Raw genomic sequence first — 12271 nt, forward strand, 5'->3', positions numbered from 1 at the left:
GAACTTGAGTGAGGTTCAATAACCCGAACGCTGGATGATAAATTATATTTTGTTTTCAACTGTAGTTTTAACTTTTGATCCATTCAATGTTTTTTGTATCATTGTTTGTGACCTTTTATCTTAATTTACGTTTTGATTGATCTATTATGATTGGGTACTTTTTTATTGTTATTCAGTTTTGGTATTTTCGTGTTGAATTTTTTCAGTTTATTCGTTATGTTTTGGTGGGGCATCTTTGTAATTTATGCAGTAGGTAAGTATAGCCCTACTCAATTGATAAAAGATACTTTCTGATAGCATGGTGGCATAGCTGCGGCAGCACATTCTTTGCCGTCATTTCCGGTTACTGTTACTTACCTATTATTTACATCGATGTGAAATCTTTAATCCAATATGTACACCTATTCGAAATAGTAATTTTTGCGGAAGGATCTGGAATTTCAACGCAATATTATCAAAAAAAACTTCACCATTATGAGAATAATGGAATGTCTCACTAGCCTGATACACCACTTGAACCAAGACCGATGGCAGATGCTCTTTGAGGCATGGATGAAATGAAAGGAAACCATGTCGTTCTGCATCCAGTTACCAACCGGTTCAATTTAGCAATAAGAATAATAGTGCCTTTTAAATTTGCACTTAAAAAACCTTTAACAAAGTTGTGTGTAAGCGTAGGTATGATTACGTTTATATTAGGTATATTTTAGAACCCTATCTTATAAAGCAGCGTTTGAGATAATAAACTGCCAGGTGCTTTCGATGTCACGCATAATGACTGATACGAGCTTACCGAAAAAGATTTCGGTAATAAAATTGCCATTTGTGGCGTACGAAAACATTTTTATACGCTTATTAAGTTACACACGGTCAAAAACACAACGTTTATGGTAAATAGGATAATAATTCATACTGTAACGTTAATATTGCTTTTTACTAGCCATTCTGCGAACCGTTAAGGGAAACAAATGCTTTCTTATGAGTTTTGTAATATGGTCTTTTTACTATTATGTTTTTTCCTTATCTAGGACAAGGACTAGATTTACTACTAAATGTAATACAGGCACCCTAACCACTAGGCTATCACGGCTATTAAGTAGGTATGCCTTACGGCCTCGACGACAGCCTCCTATTTAGAGGGGTTGGGGGTTCAATCTCGGGCAAACACTTCTAACTTTTTGGAGTGACTGGGATGTCAAAAATGAATTAATTCTTAGCAACTACTCTTTCTCTCCAGCCGCGCCGCGCGGCAGTGACGTACGCGCGTCGCGGCTGTGACGTACGCGCGTCGCAGCTGGAGAGAATATCGTGCGGGGCGCTGACGCGACGCGCAGTTCAGTTGCAGTTCAGTTCAAGTGCGTGGGCAACTTTATATTCTAAAAGTTGTGTGGCCACACGTGGCCAGCGTGGTGGACTAGGTTAAATTACTTATGGTGCTCAGTAGTGAGCCAGCGATGGGTTGATCATGACGATGTATAATAATGTCAAGTGCTGCTGTAATATCCATGGATGATGATAAATAAATAATTAATACTCCTCATTTCAGTGAACCTTTGGATCGTTTGATAAAAATGTGTTTACTAAAATATAAAAACACCTGAATGAAGTTTAATAGATTTGTTTTCCTCTTAAGTTGCTGCATTGGAATGTGCAGGTGCTTCGGTGGTATTGATTTTTCTAAAATAAGCAAGGCGTCTGTGGCACTGACGAAAATAATTTGAAGTGGCTCTACCAGAAAGTGGGCTGCGGGATTTTAACGTCTATTGTTCTTACTTCTGGATTAATGAATTCTAGAATAATTACATATATTTTACTATCTTAGCTAAACTAATTCTAAATATATAATGCCTAGCTCACTGAATGACTCATTGACGCCCAGTCCAAAGGTTACTTTTATAATTTAGACACGGAATAAGGCTGTATTATTCGGAATTCCCACAGAAGTGAAACTACGGGCGGTCACTCACCATCATATTATGATGAACTCTTCACCGGCCTATTACTGGGCACGGGTCTCCTCTCAGAATGAAAAAGGTTTGACCATAATCTACCACGCTTAGTGTGGATTGGCAAACTTCACACACCTTTGAGAACATTATGGAGAACTCTCAGGCAAGCAGGCTTCCTCACGACATTTTCTTTCAAATGATATTTAATTGCTTCAAATGCACATAACTCCGAAAAGTTATATGTGCGTGCCCGCGGGATCGAATCCGGATCCCCCGCTATCATCGCTGCTCAATGATAGCGTCAATATCAATGATTAAGTACTAATTTTTAACCTCTGACACAAAAAGAGGGGTGTTATAAGTTTGACGTGTGTATCTGTGTATCTGTCTGTGGCATCGTAGCTTCTAAACTATTGAACCGATTTTAATTTAGTTTGGTTTTGTTTGGAAGGTGGCTTGATCGAGAGCTATAATCCAAGAAAATCGGTTCAGCCGTTTGAAAGTTATCAGCTCTTTTCTAGCTATTACTGTAACCTTCACTTGTCGGGGGTGTTATAAATTTTTTATTTATACTTGTACCCTACGTGTTGGCTGTAATCATTAGACGACAGGTTAACGTGCTCTGCGAGACAAAGCGTATAAATGTGTTTATGTGTTAGCTACAGGTCTTAGTAAATTTCCAGGTGAAACTCTAGACAGCTGGTAAGGTTATTTAGCCGATCGATACGTCCAGGTTCGGATTAGGTTCGAGTAATTGAAGCAATCGGATCCGGCACAGAAATAGAGGAGCCGGTTCAAAGAAATGCACTGAACATTTAAATCGACTGTGGATATCTCTCGAAATCATTCGTACCGTTTCTGGCACAAATGAAGTAAATTGCTGCTATAATGATAGCAAAGAAACGTAATTGTTAGTAAACAACTCTCTTCAATGGGCTTATAAGCAATGGTTATTTGTATTTTTCAAAGTTTTGTGACCTACGATGACAAAAAAGGTCTTTTAATTTGATCAAGTCCGGAAAAATAAAAATACCTTTAGTAAACTCGCTATACTAAGAGACCATTATTTTAATGGTTTTAATGTTCGCGGCTATTTAAGTATCTGCTAATGGAACTTTGTCTGAAGTTAAAAAGTGTTTTATCTTTATTTTATTTTTTAAGTTAGTTGAAAGTCCATATTTATATATGACTCGTAGAACATTAGCAGTAACATGATAACTTTACGTGAAATACTCCGTAGTATAGTTTATCCAGGGTTAGTGTAGAGTTTTAAAATACGCTAAAATTATATTCCAGACTGCAGGTTACGTTAAACATCGTTAGTTTTTGCTTTGTGCATCAAAAGCGTGGTTTCCGCACCAAAAGTACTTTAGTAAATATGTTCACAAGCACTTTGACTATTACTTACTTACCGCCCAGCTTTTGCGAGATATTTATGAAATCCATACTAATATTATAAATGCAAAAGTATGTCTGTCTGTCTGTCTGCCTGTCTGCTACCTTTTCACGGCCCAACAGTTTAACCGATTCTGACGAAATTTGGTACAGGGTTAGCTTATATCCCGGAGACGGACATAGATTACTTTTTATCCCGGAAATCATAAAGTTCCCACGGGATCTTTTAAAACCTAAATCCACGCGGACGAAGTCACGGGCGTCCTCTAGTAAGTCATAATATTAGTAGACTTTGATTTAGTCATAACTCATACATCTCCTCCAGTGGGTCTCTCAAGTCATGATCTATCACGGAGTAGTCTGTGTAATCTCCTTCCACCGAATCCTTTTCCTACATCTCAATCTAAATATCAATTATATATAATTATATATTAAAATAAGAAGAATACAGCTAGACTGGACAGCATTTAGAAAATTACGTCAAGTCTCGAAAAGATTTTTCGAGTTGTATCCATGGTGTTTGGCCTTTCCGATAAAATTGAAGAAATATCTACGTGTTTCAGGATTTTTCGAAATTCCCCCCAAAAACCCCCCAAAAATATTCAGTAACTTCACATGAGTGAAGCAGGGGCAGAGTCAGTTACTATTTTATATTTTTTAATTAATATCGAGGCTCTAGACTACCTACTCTAGAGTTATAATATTATGATAGGTAAGTAACCAGTCAAAGCTCGGTATAGTTACAAACTTGACTTACGCTTACTTACTTCCTTAGTGGCATTGGATTAGTTTGAAGTTAGATAACTTTCGATGTGATATCTGGATTTTGGATATCGATGTACTTATAAGGAAGGTGATATGTATATTCGAATAGTAGCAGTGTTTGATGGTAATAAAGTACTGGTTAGTAAGTAGGTACACTCAGCAGGTGTACATAATTATAGGTTTACTGGGCTTATTTAGTGAGTGTTTTTTTTATTTGGCTAGTTCTGTGATGGTGTTTGGTTTGATTATTGCGGTCGTGGTTCGGTTGATTTGACGAATGTTGCCTTGTTTAATGAGTGGTGGTATGTGGTGGTTTGCAATGACGTGGTATTGGCGTATCCGCTTGGCGGCGGGTCAAGACCTGGCGGGAGTGCGGTGAATACTACCTTAGTGATACCCGCGCAACCGCCAGTCCGTTGAGGAACAAACACAGGTTTTAGTGGGTGCAAGCCCCACATAACCTCTCGGTTTCCCCTGACGGAAGGGTATGCGTAAGGCATTTCCTGTGTATAAAAAAAAAAAGATCAGCTTTACACCGGCTAATGTCGTTATAAAGAGGACGCTGATTTTGAATTGAAATATTTGAAAGCCGCCCGGTTTTGATACGTAATCTAAGGTCTGATTAAAAAATTAGCGTTAAAAGAGACGCTGTTCGTTTAACTGAACGTCCATATAACTCCTATACTGACCATTAATGCTGACAAACATGCGAAATCAGTCCTCCCAATCGAATTAATCGCAACAATTCGATTGTACACCGCAACTAACGGTGTCCAATCCCGATCAATAATGAGGCAAGTCCTCAAAAGGCAACGACCCGTGATGGGTCTACAGTAGGCACGTATTAATAACGCTCGCTCTAAGTGCATGTGCAATTGTCCTGTTAGCTGAGTATACAAACAATGCGGGGCCAATCACATGAGACGGATGTTAGTAATTAAGATCGCTCGACTCATTTGAGGGCCGTAGTGGCGGACAAATGTACGTTCGATGGGAAATGCACTCGTATTATTGAGTGTTTGTATCAAGCTAGAGCTGGTTCATAAAGTTAGTGAATAGTTTGATAGAGATGTCCTCACAGAACTGTGGCAGAATTACTAGAGGCAATTATGTCCCGCATGACTCCAACCTGACTGGTTTATCTATAGGGGCAGAAAGCAGACTAATTGTTGTGCTTTTTGTGAACCAGTAAATTAGCTCTGCATATGGTTGTACTCTGTCTGTGAAGAATATCCTTCAACAAAGAATTAGTATTCTATATCGATCGATATCGTTATTACATATAATGTCGCAAATCTAACGGTACTTTTACGGTTCCGTACCTCAAAAGGAAAAACGGAACCCTTGCAGGACCACTTTGTTGTCTGTCTGTCCGTCTGTCCATCTATCCGTCTGTCGTGTCTGTCAAGAAAACCTATAGGGTACTTTCCGTTGACCTAGAATCATGAAATTCAGTAGGTAGGTAGGTCTTATAGCACAAGTAAAGGGAAAAATCCGAAAACAGTGAATTTGTGGTTAAACATCACAAAAAAATAAATTAAAATGGGTTTCAATTTTTAAAAAAAGATAACTACTCGTAGCAAATGGGGTATCACGTTGAAGGGCTTCTTTACCTGTACATTCTAAAACAGATTTTTATTTATTTTTATGCATAATCGTTTTTGGTTTATCGTGCAAAATGTCGGATAAATTAATACCCGAGTATGGAACTCTACGTATTCGGTAGATACTTACAAAAACTCATTAAGGGGAAAAGCAAAACAAGAAATATATTATTCGGTCTCAAGAGGAATAAATATTTACGAATTTGGTTTCGGAATCTTCCTAAAAGAGGCAAAATATACGTTACATAGCTATGTGTAGGTTTTTCTTTCAAGTTGCAAGGAAAGTTTATCGGATTATGCTTACCTATTTTGTAAATTCTGTTAACGTAGAAAGGGTTAGAGGTTAGGTAAAGGTTGAGTAGGTAATTATCGATTCTTATCAAACACCATCTGCGAGCTTCAAAAGTTGTTCTTGGAACTTTTCTTTACACTTGAAAATTTTGGGCAACATTTTTGAGGATTCCCAGAAATACCAACGAAGAAATTGAACAGTTAAACGTTTCTTTAAACAAGAACACTCAAAAGTAAAGATTAAAATTTGCTCTTCAAAATATTCGCTATTTTCCATCTTTTCTATTTTCATCTAGCTCATTCCGACCAGAGAATGTGAGCTGCTTTTAAATCTCAAAATTTACTAACTTCGTAGATGTGTCAGCGTTTTCGTCGTTCCTACCGAAAGAGGTCTACTGCTGAAGTTTATATGTATATTAGATAGTAATAATATATGTAGGTTTCTTGCAACAATCTCCACAGGAAACCATGCTGCTTTTGTCCAGAGGCAGCAATCCGCTATTGAGAGGAGTAATGGAGTGCAAATGGTTCTATAGTAATTGCTCGTCAGTGGAGATTATCAACTTCAACGTATTTATAAATCAACCCTATAAAAGAAGTTGTAACGTTATTCTGAAATTATAGCCATAAGTGAATATAAGTTATTTATATAAGCATTACTTCTCTATATCCATTCGATTAATACTTTATAATCAAAAAAGAACAATTGAAGAAAATAGATCGACCATAAGTAATTCGAAACGACTATAAAAAAATCAGCACCCAAACGGGTTGGAGTTTCGAGAGCGCTGCAAAATCCTAGTTCAGTCATCAGAAAAAATATTAGAGCGAAAGAAATGAACGAGCGAGCTTCTAGTTTTATTAAACGTTTTTCCATCGGGCGACGCTCCCATCATGTGCCAAACAGCTGCCGCGTACGGTTTTTTACCGTCAACTTTGACCCCACTCTCCGCGATCATTCATGTGGGAATCGGTTTTTATATCCAACTTCTGGAGCAATTTAAAACTTAACTTCTTTGGCACACGACCTTTTTTTGTTTGCTCTTACTTAAGTGGGTGTTGTAGTTGTATTAATTGGTTTTACTTATTTTTTTCTGGAGGAAACACTAAATAATATTGTTAACCTTGCATTGAATGCAGTAAAAATATATTGCAGAGTACCTACGTGTAATTGTTCTGCTATAAGTAATTAATACCTGAAAATGTTGACTGAATAGTAAACCGAGTTGTTTTATGCAACTTCTGGAACAATCTAAAAGTTAATAGCTTAAACATACAACCTCTTTTTGTTTACTTTTACTTAAGTGCGAGTTATAGCTGTTGTGTTAATTGATTTTACTTACTTATTTTTTTCCTTGCAGGAAATGCTGAATTGTTCTTAACATTGAACTCAATGGATTAAAAATATATTGCTAAGTACGTTTGTAATTACTTACCTATACCTACTTGAAATCTGAATTTCAAGTTAATAAGTTAACTAAGGTGTTTCGTTAAATAATGTTTTAAGTTAGGTAAGTAGATACATACTTACTTACTAATTAATAAAAATATTGAGTCTTACTCTTTCTATCAAAAGTTTTTTTCCACTCTAAAAATGTAGAGCAGGTAATTAGGTAATATCGAGATGTTATGAAACAGCACATACAAAGATAATAGCCACTTTGCCTAGCCTCTGTTTATGTAACTTTCGGCAAACTCCAGCCTTAATAATTTACGAAGTATTATTTTCTTAACAATCCTTATCATTAAAGGTTAAAACACAGCCACATGAAATATGATAACAAAACTAAAACAGAAATTAATGAATTGCAAACATGCGCCGCTAAGTGCTTTTTACTGCCGAAATCTAATTACGGTCATAGCTCCTCGTCCTAGTTATTTATCTAGCGGTAATAAAGTGTAATATTAGAGGGAATACATCATACTTATAGAGGCTATTTTGCCGTGGCAGCCACGAGGCCCGAAGAACCCCGAGGGAGGTCGTAACGTTCCTAAGCAATTACGTATGACATGTCATAAAATGCCACATTTGTAACAGTGTGACTGCGGACTTTACACAATAAAGCTAATGAAAACAAAAACATTAATTTTAATTTAGTTGTTAAATATACTTACCGGAGACGATATATTTTCGGTATTACTATATCTGGAAATCTGGAAGTAGTGTTATAAATCTTTTATTAGGTAGGTTCTAACTGGTGCAACATTATCCGCAAAAGCTAGACGAGTTACATAATAACCATCATGAGCAACACATTGCCGGCTCACTAATGAGCATGACTCTCCTCAGAATGAGAAGAGTTTTTTCAAAGTCCACCACGCTGGGCAAGTGCGTATTTGCAGACTTCACACACCTTTGAGAACATCATGGGGAAATCTCAGGCATGCAGGTTAAAGTAACCGTTAAAGTAACTGATAATTAATTGGTTAAAACGCAAATAATTCCCAAAAGTTAGCGTTGCATGCCCGGGATCGAACCCCTAATCCCCGAACACGAGGCCGAAGTCTTAACCAACAGGCTATCACCGCATTTTCATTAGAAGTTATGGACAATGGAATAATATGACTTTGTTTAATATTATAGAGAAGAGAAGATGAATGTATTGTAAAAGGACAAATTAACATACTTATATCTACACATGAAACTTGACTGCACGAATACCTTTGAATATGTCTAGTTACATTACAGCAAAATGACTTAATCGTCGCATTTTGATCCCTACAGTCTCTCCACGCCGCAGTATCACATCCAAAACTTAGCTAACTCCCAACTAATCCAATGACGCTAAGGAAGTAGGTAAGCATTTAAGTCGAGTTTATAACAGAGTGATATAAATGTTCCACTAGATGTGGCGTTTCCAACGAACATCGGTGTACGCACTCCTGTCAGTCGTAAATCGTAATCCGCCTTAGATGAAGGCTCGATCGTACCAAAAGGAGATCTCCCACAGAGCGGTTGACTTGCTCGGTAGCGTCGGCTGGACCGACGGTTATGATATATATGGAAACTTCTATATATAGTGCAGATTTCTAAAAACTCTGTTAGTGCGATTTAGATTTACGTGTTCTTTTTGCACTTCAGCTTTAAGGTACTCGAGTTGCCATCTAGTGAGAGCGTCGTGAGTGGCGTTCGGCTTAGGCTCGTATCGAGGTCTGTTGATGGATGTTTTTGTACGAGTGAGACGCGCCCTAATCTTGCAACTATGGCAACCGCCACAAAACACTACATTATAGATAGATTAAAGGATTATAGGTATATTTATTACCTTTAGTCTGTTCTAACTGATTTATGATCGTAGAAACGGGTCTAGCGTATTAGGTACGAGTGACAGACGTGCGGACACCGATGTTTCTTGGAACATGTTGTTACTATGAAGCGCCCCATCTAGTACAACATTTATATCGATAACAGGAAATCCATGCTCGAAGTTCCTAAAGATGGTTCATTAATCATTAGTCATGTCACATAAATAAAAACCTTAGTCTTTTTAGAGTAATCTAGTGAAATAATTTCGTAATTGAGAATCTTTTAATACCAAGTAACGTCGAAGGCCTGAGATCCTAAAATTTTAGGTACGGAGAAGGAAACAAATGAAACGAACGTATGCTTCAGCGGAGTGTGTGTGTGTAACGGTTTTATTTGACATATTATGTTCTTGGTTCTTATATACAATTTGTTCACCGTAGATTTAGGCACGATCTACATAATAATCACAATAGTCCGCGAACTACTAACACTATCAACCTAATAATAATAATTAGCGTTGACACCAAGGTATACCAAACCGAGGATAGAATTAAGTATCTATCCAGGATCACGTCGCAACTTTATTTACAGCCTGCGTAAATCCATTTAAATTATATAAAGTAACACAGTTTGTATCATGAAACAAGTTAGTTGGGTTCGCGGCGAGTAGTGTCGAAACGGAAATTAATGAATCCTTTTATAACTTCCGACTCTAAAACTGAAAGGGTTTTGGTAGGTATAATGTGCGTGCTATTACGTAATATTTCTATAGTATAATTTAATACAATATTGAAGTTTCCATCAGATTTAGTTCAAAACAATTAATTTAATGAATAGACAGAACGAAATGGTGAAAAAAAATGCGACGCGAATCGTACAGGAAATAACACTTTTTGATTTTTTTTTAATTTTCGTGGCGGTCATTTTGAAATCCTTATTTATTATTTTGTTGTTTAGAAATAACATTCTGTGAAAGTTTTAACCCTCTACCCACTACGGTTACGGCCCGCTGACAGACAGATGGACGGACGGACGGACAAACGGACGGACGGACGGACGGACAGCCGGACGGACGGCCGGACGGACGGACAGCGGAAGCTTAGTAATAACCATAAATTTCAAAGCAACTGAAAGTTGCAATGCGATTGTAGGTATGAAGAAATGAGGATGTACTTATCGAAAACATAAAATGGACAAAATTCAAGTAGGTATGCTGAAAAACAAAATGACAGTATTTTTTGTGCCGATTCAAAGCGCCCCACCGAGCGTACCCGGAATTAAAATCGATATCTGGTTTTCTTGCTGACACTATGTTGACAGATGTCTCATCACTAACATTTAGTTCCGAGTACGCTCACATATCGTTCACTGCTGCTATCAGCGCCAAACTGGCGAAAATCATGTTGCCTCAAAAACAAGTCCGCAATCGCAAGTCCAGCGTATTTAAATAGACCAGTGCTTTTAAGCCAGTTACACAATCATTTAATCATTTATTTAAAAGGATGTCTTATCGTACAAAAAAGTTGTAGGACACATAATTTGCATACGTATTACGAAAGTACAAACACATTTCATAACGTTTGCCCAATATCCCCGGGATTCCGTACTCACAAAGACTTTGATACGTTTTCGTGGAAAAACGCTACGTCAGCGCAAAAAAACACAATGGCCTGGGGCCAACAATACGTCCCTACCAGTTGTGCTTGTGAACTGATCACTCTGCGGTTCTGAAATAACAAATGAATCGAGAAAATCCCACCCCATCCATTGCACCAGTTTAACGTGATCCCCTCTCCTTCAATGAAAAGCAATCGCAAACTCACCAAAATCCCATGTCAATTTATGGTCTAGTTATGTTGACCCTTGTTACTCCTGAAATATTTTTAACTAGACTAAGTCTTCTCATAAAATTGATTTACTACGTGTTTTTTGAGCATAGAACCCTAAAAAATAGTATAAATGAGATAAATAAATATGGTTCCTAGATGATGCCCGCAAGTTCGCCAGCTTGGATTTAGATTTTTACAAATCCCGTGGGAACTCTTTGATTTTTCGGAATAAAAAGTAATCTATGTCCATCTCCAGTATGCAAGCTCTACGATAAATAGGTGATACCCGCAAGTTCATCCATGTGGATTTAGGTTTTTTAAAAATCCTGTGGGGATTCTTTAATTTTCCGAGACCAAAAAGAGCCTATATTCTTCACCAGGATGCAAGTTATCTCTTTATTTTAACGTCAAAATAGGTAACGGATGGCCGTGAAAACGTGCAGATGGACAGATGCCTTTTTGAATTTATGGATGAGATAAAATTATCCAAACTTTCATCATGACGTCATCATTTTCATAACTTTTATTAAATTTCCTTTTTCTTAGAATGGAAATGTTATTGGCGATATTTCAATCAATATTTTGTTATTCTAATAGCATCAGTGATGTTAGAGATCGAACAGAGGTGGCATTACACTTTCACTCTCGATTCCGAGTTGAACGGGTATTCAGAAAATTTAATTTCCGTAGACAGATAGAATAATTTCGCTCCGATGTGGTGTCTGCAGAGCGCAGACCGTAATTGGGTCAACCGTCCGACAATGGACACAATGTTATTATTAGTAGATCTCTCATTCATTCACCCGAGGGCCTGATCAATCATCTCTTTTATGACAAGTTCTGTAGAAATAGTTTTCATATAAAAATGACGAAGAAAGCGATCGTCGAGATTTCCTAGATAGCTTTCAACTCCCATGTTTTCTACAAACGAAACTAAAGTTTTACAAAATATGGTATGATACAAAACTGAAAATAACATAAATGTTCAGTTTGCCGTGGAATGGAGACCCTGGAGTTTCATTGTGTTTTATTGCCTTATTTCGTGACAGAAAGGTTAAATCATTTTTTGCACAACGAATCAACCAGGCTGTTCAGCGCAGAGATGTAGCCAGCAGCCAGTAGATTTTTATTCAAATAGACCACCGCTTGGTTGCAATCAGACCTGTTGATGCAGGCAACATGAAGCGCGTT

General features: G+C 37.4%; 1 protein-coding gene across 4 annotated transcripts in view; it reads left to right on the forward strand.

Annotated features, from left to right (window-relative positions):
* The window catches only part of LOC123875985 (semaphorin-1A), a 438478-nt gene that overhangs the window by 12618 nt on the left and 413589 nt on the right, over positions 1-12271 (forward strand). The gene's annotated exons all lie outside the window — the stretch shown is intronic.

Source organism: Maniola jurtina, chromosome 20, assembly GCF_905333055.1.
Source record: "Maniola jurtina chromosome 20, ilManJurt1.1, whole genome shotgun sequence".
Lineage (NCBI taxonomy): Eukaryota > Metazoa > Arthropoda > Insecta > Lepidoptera > Nymphalidae > Maniola > Maniola jurtina.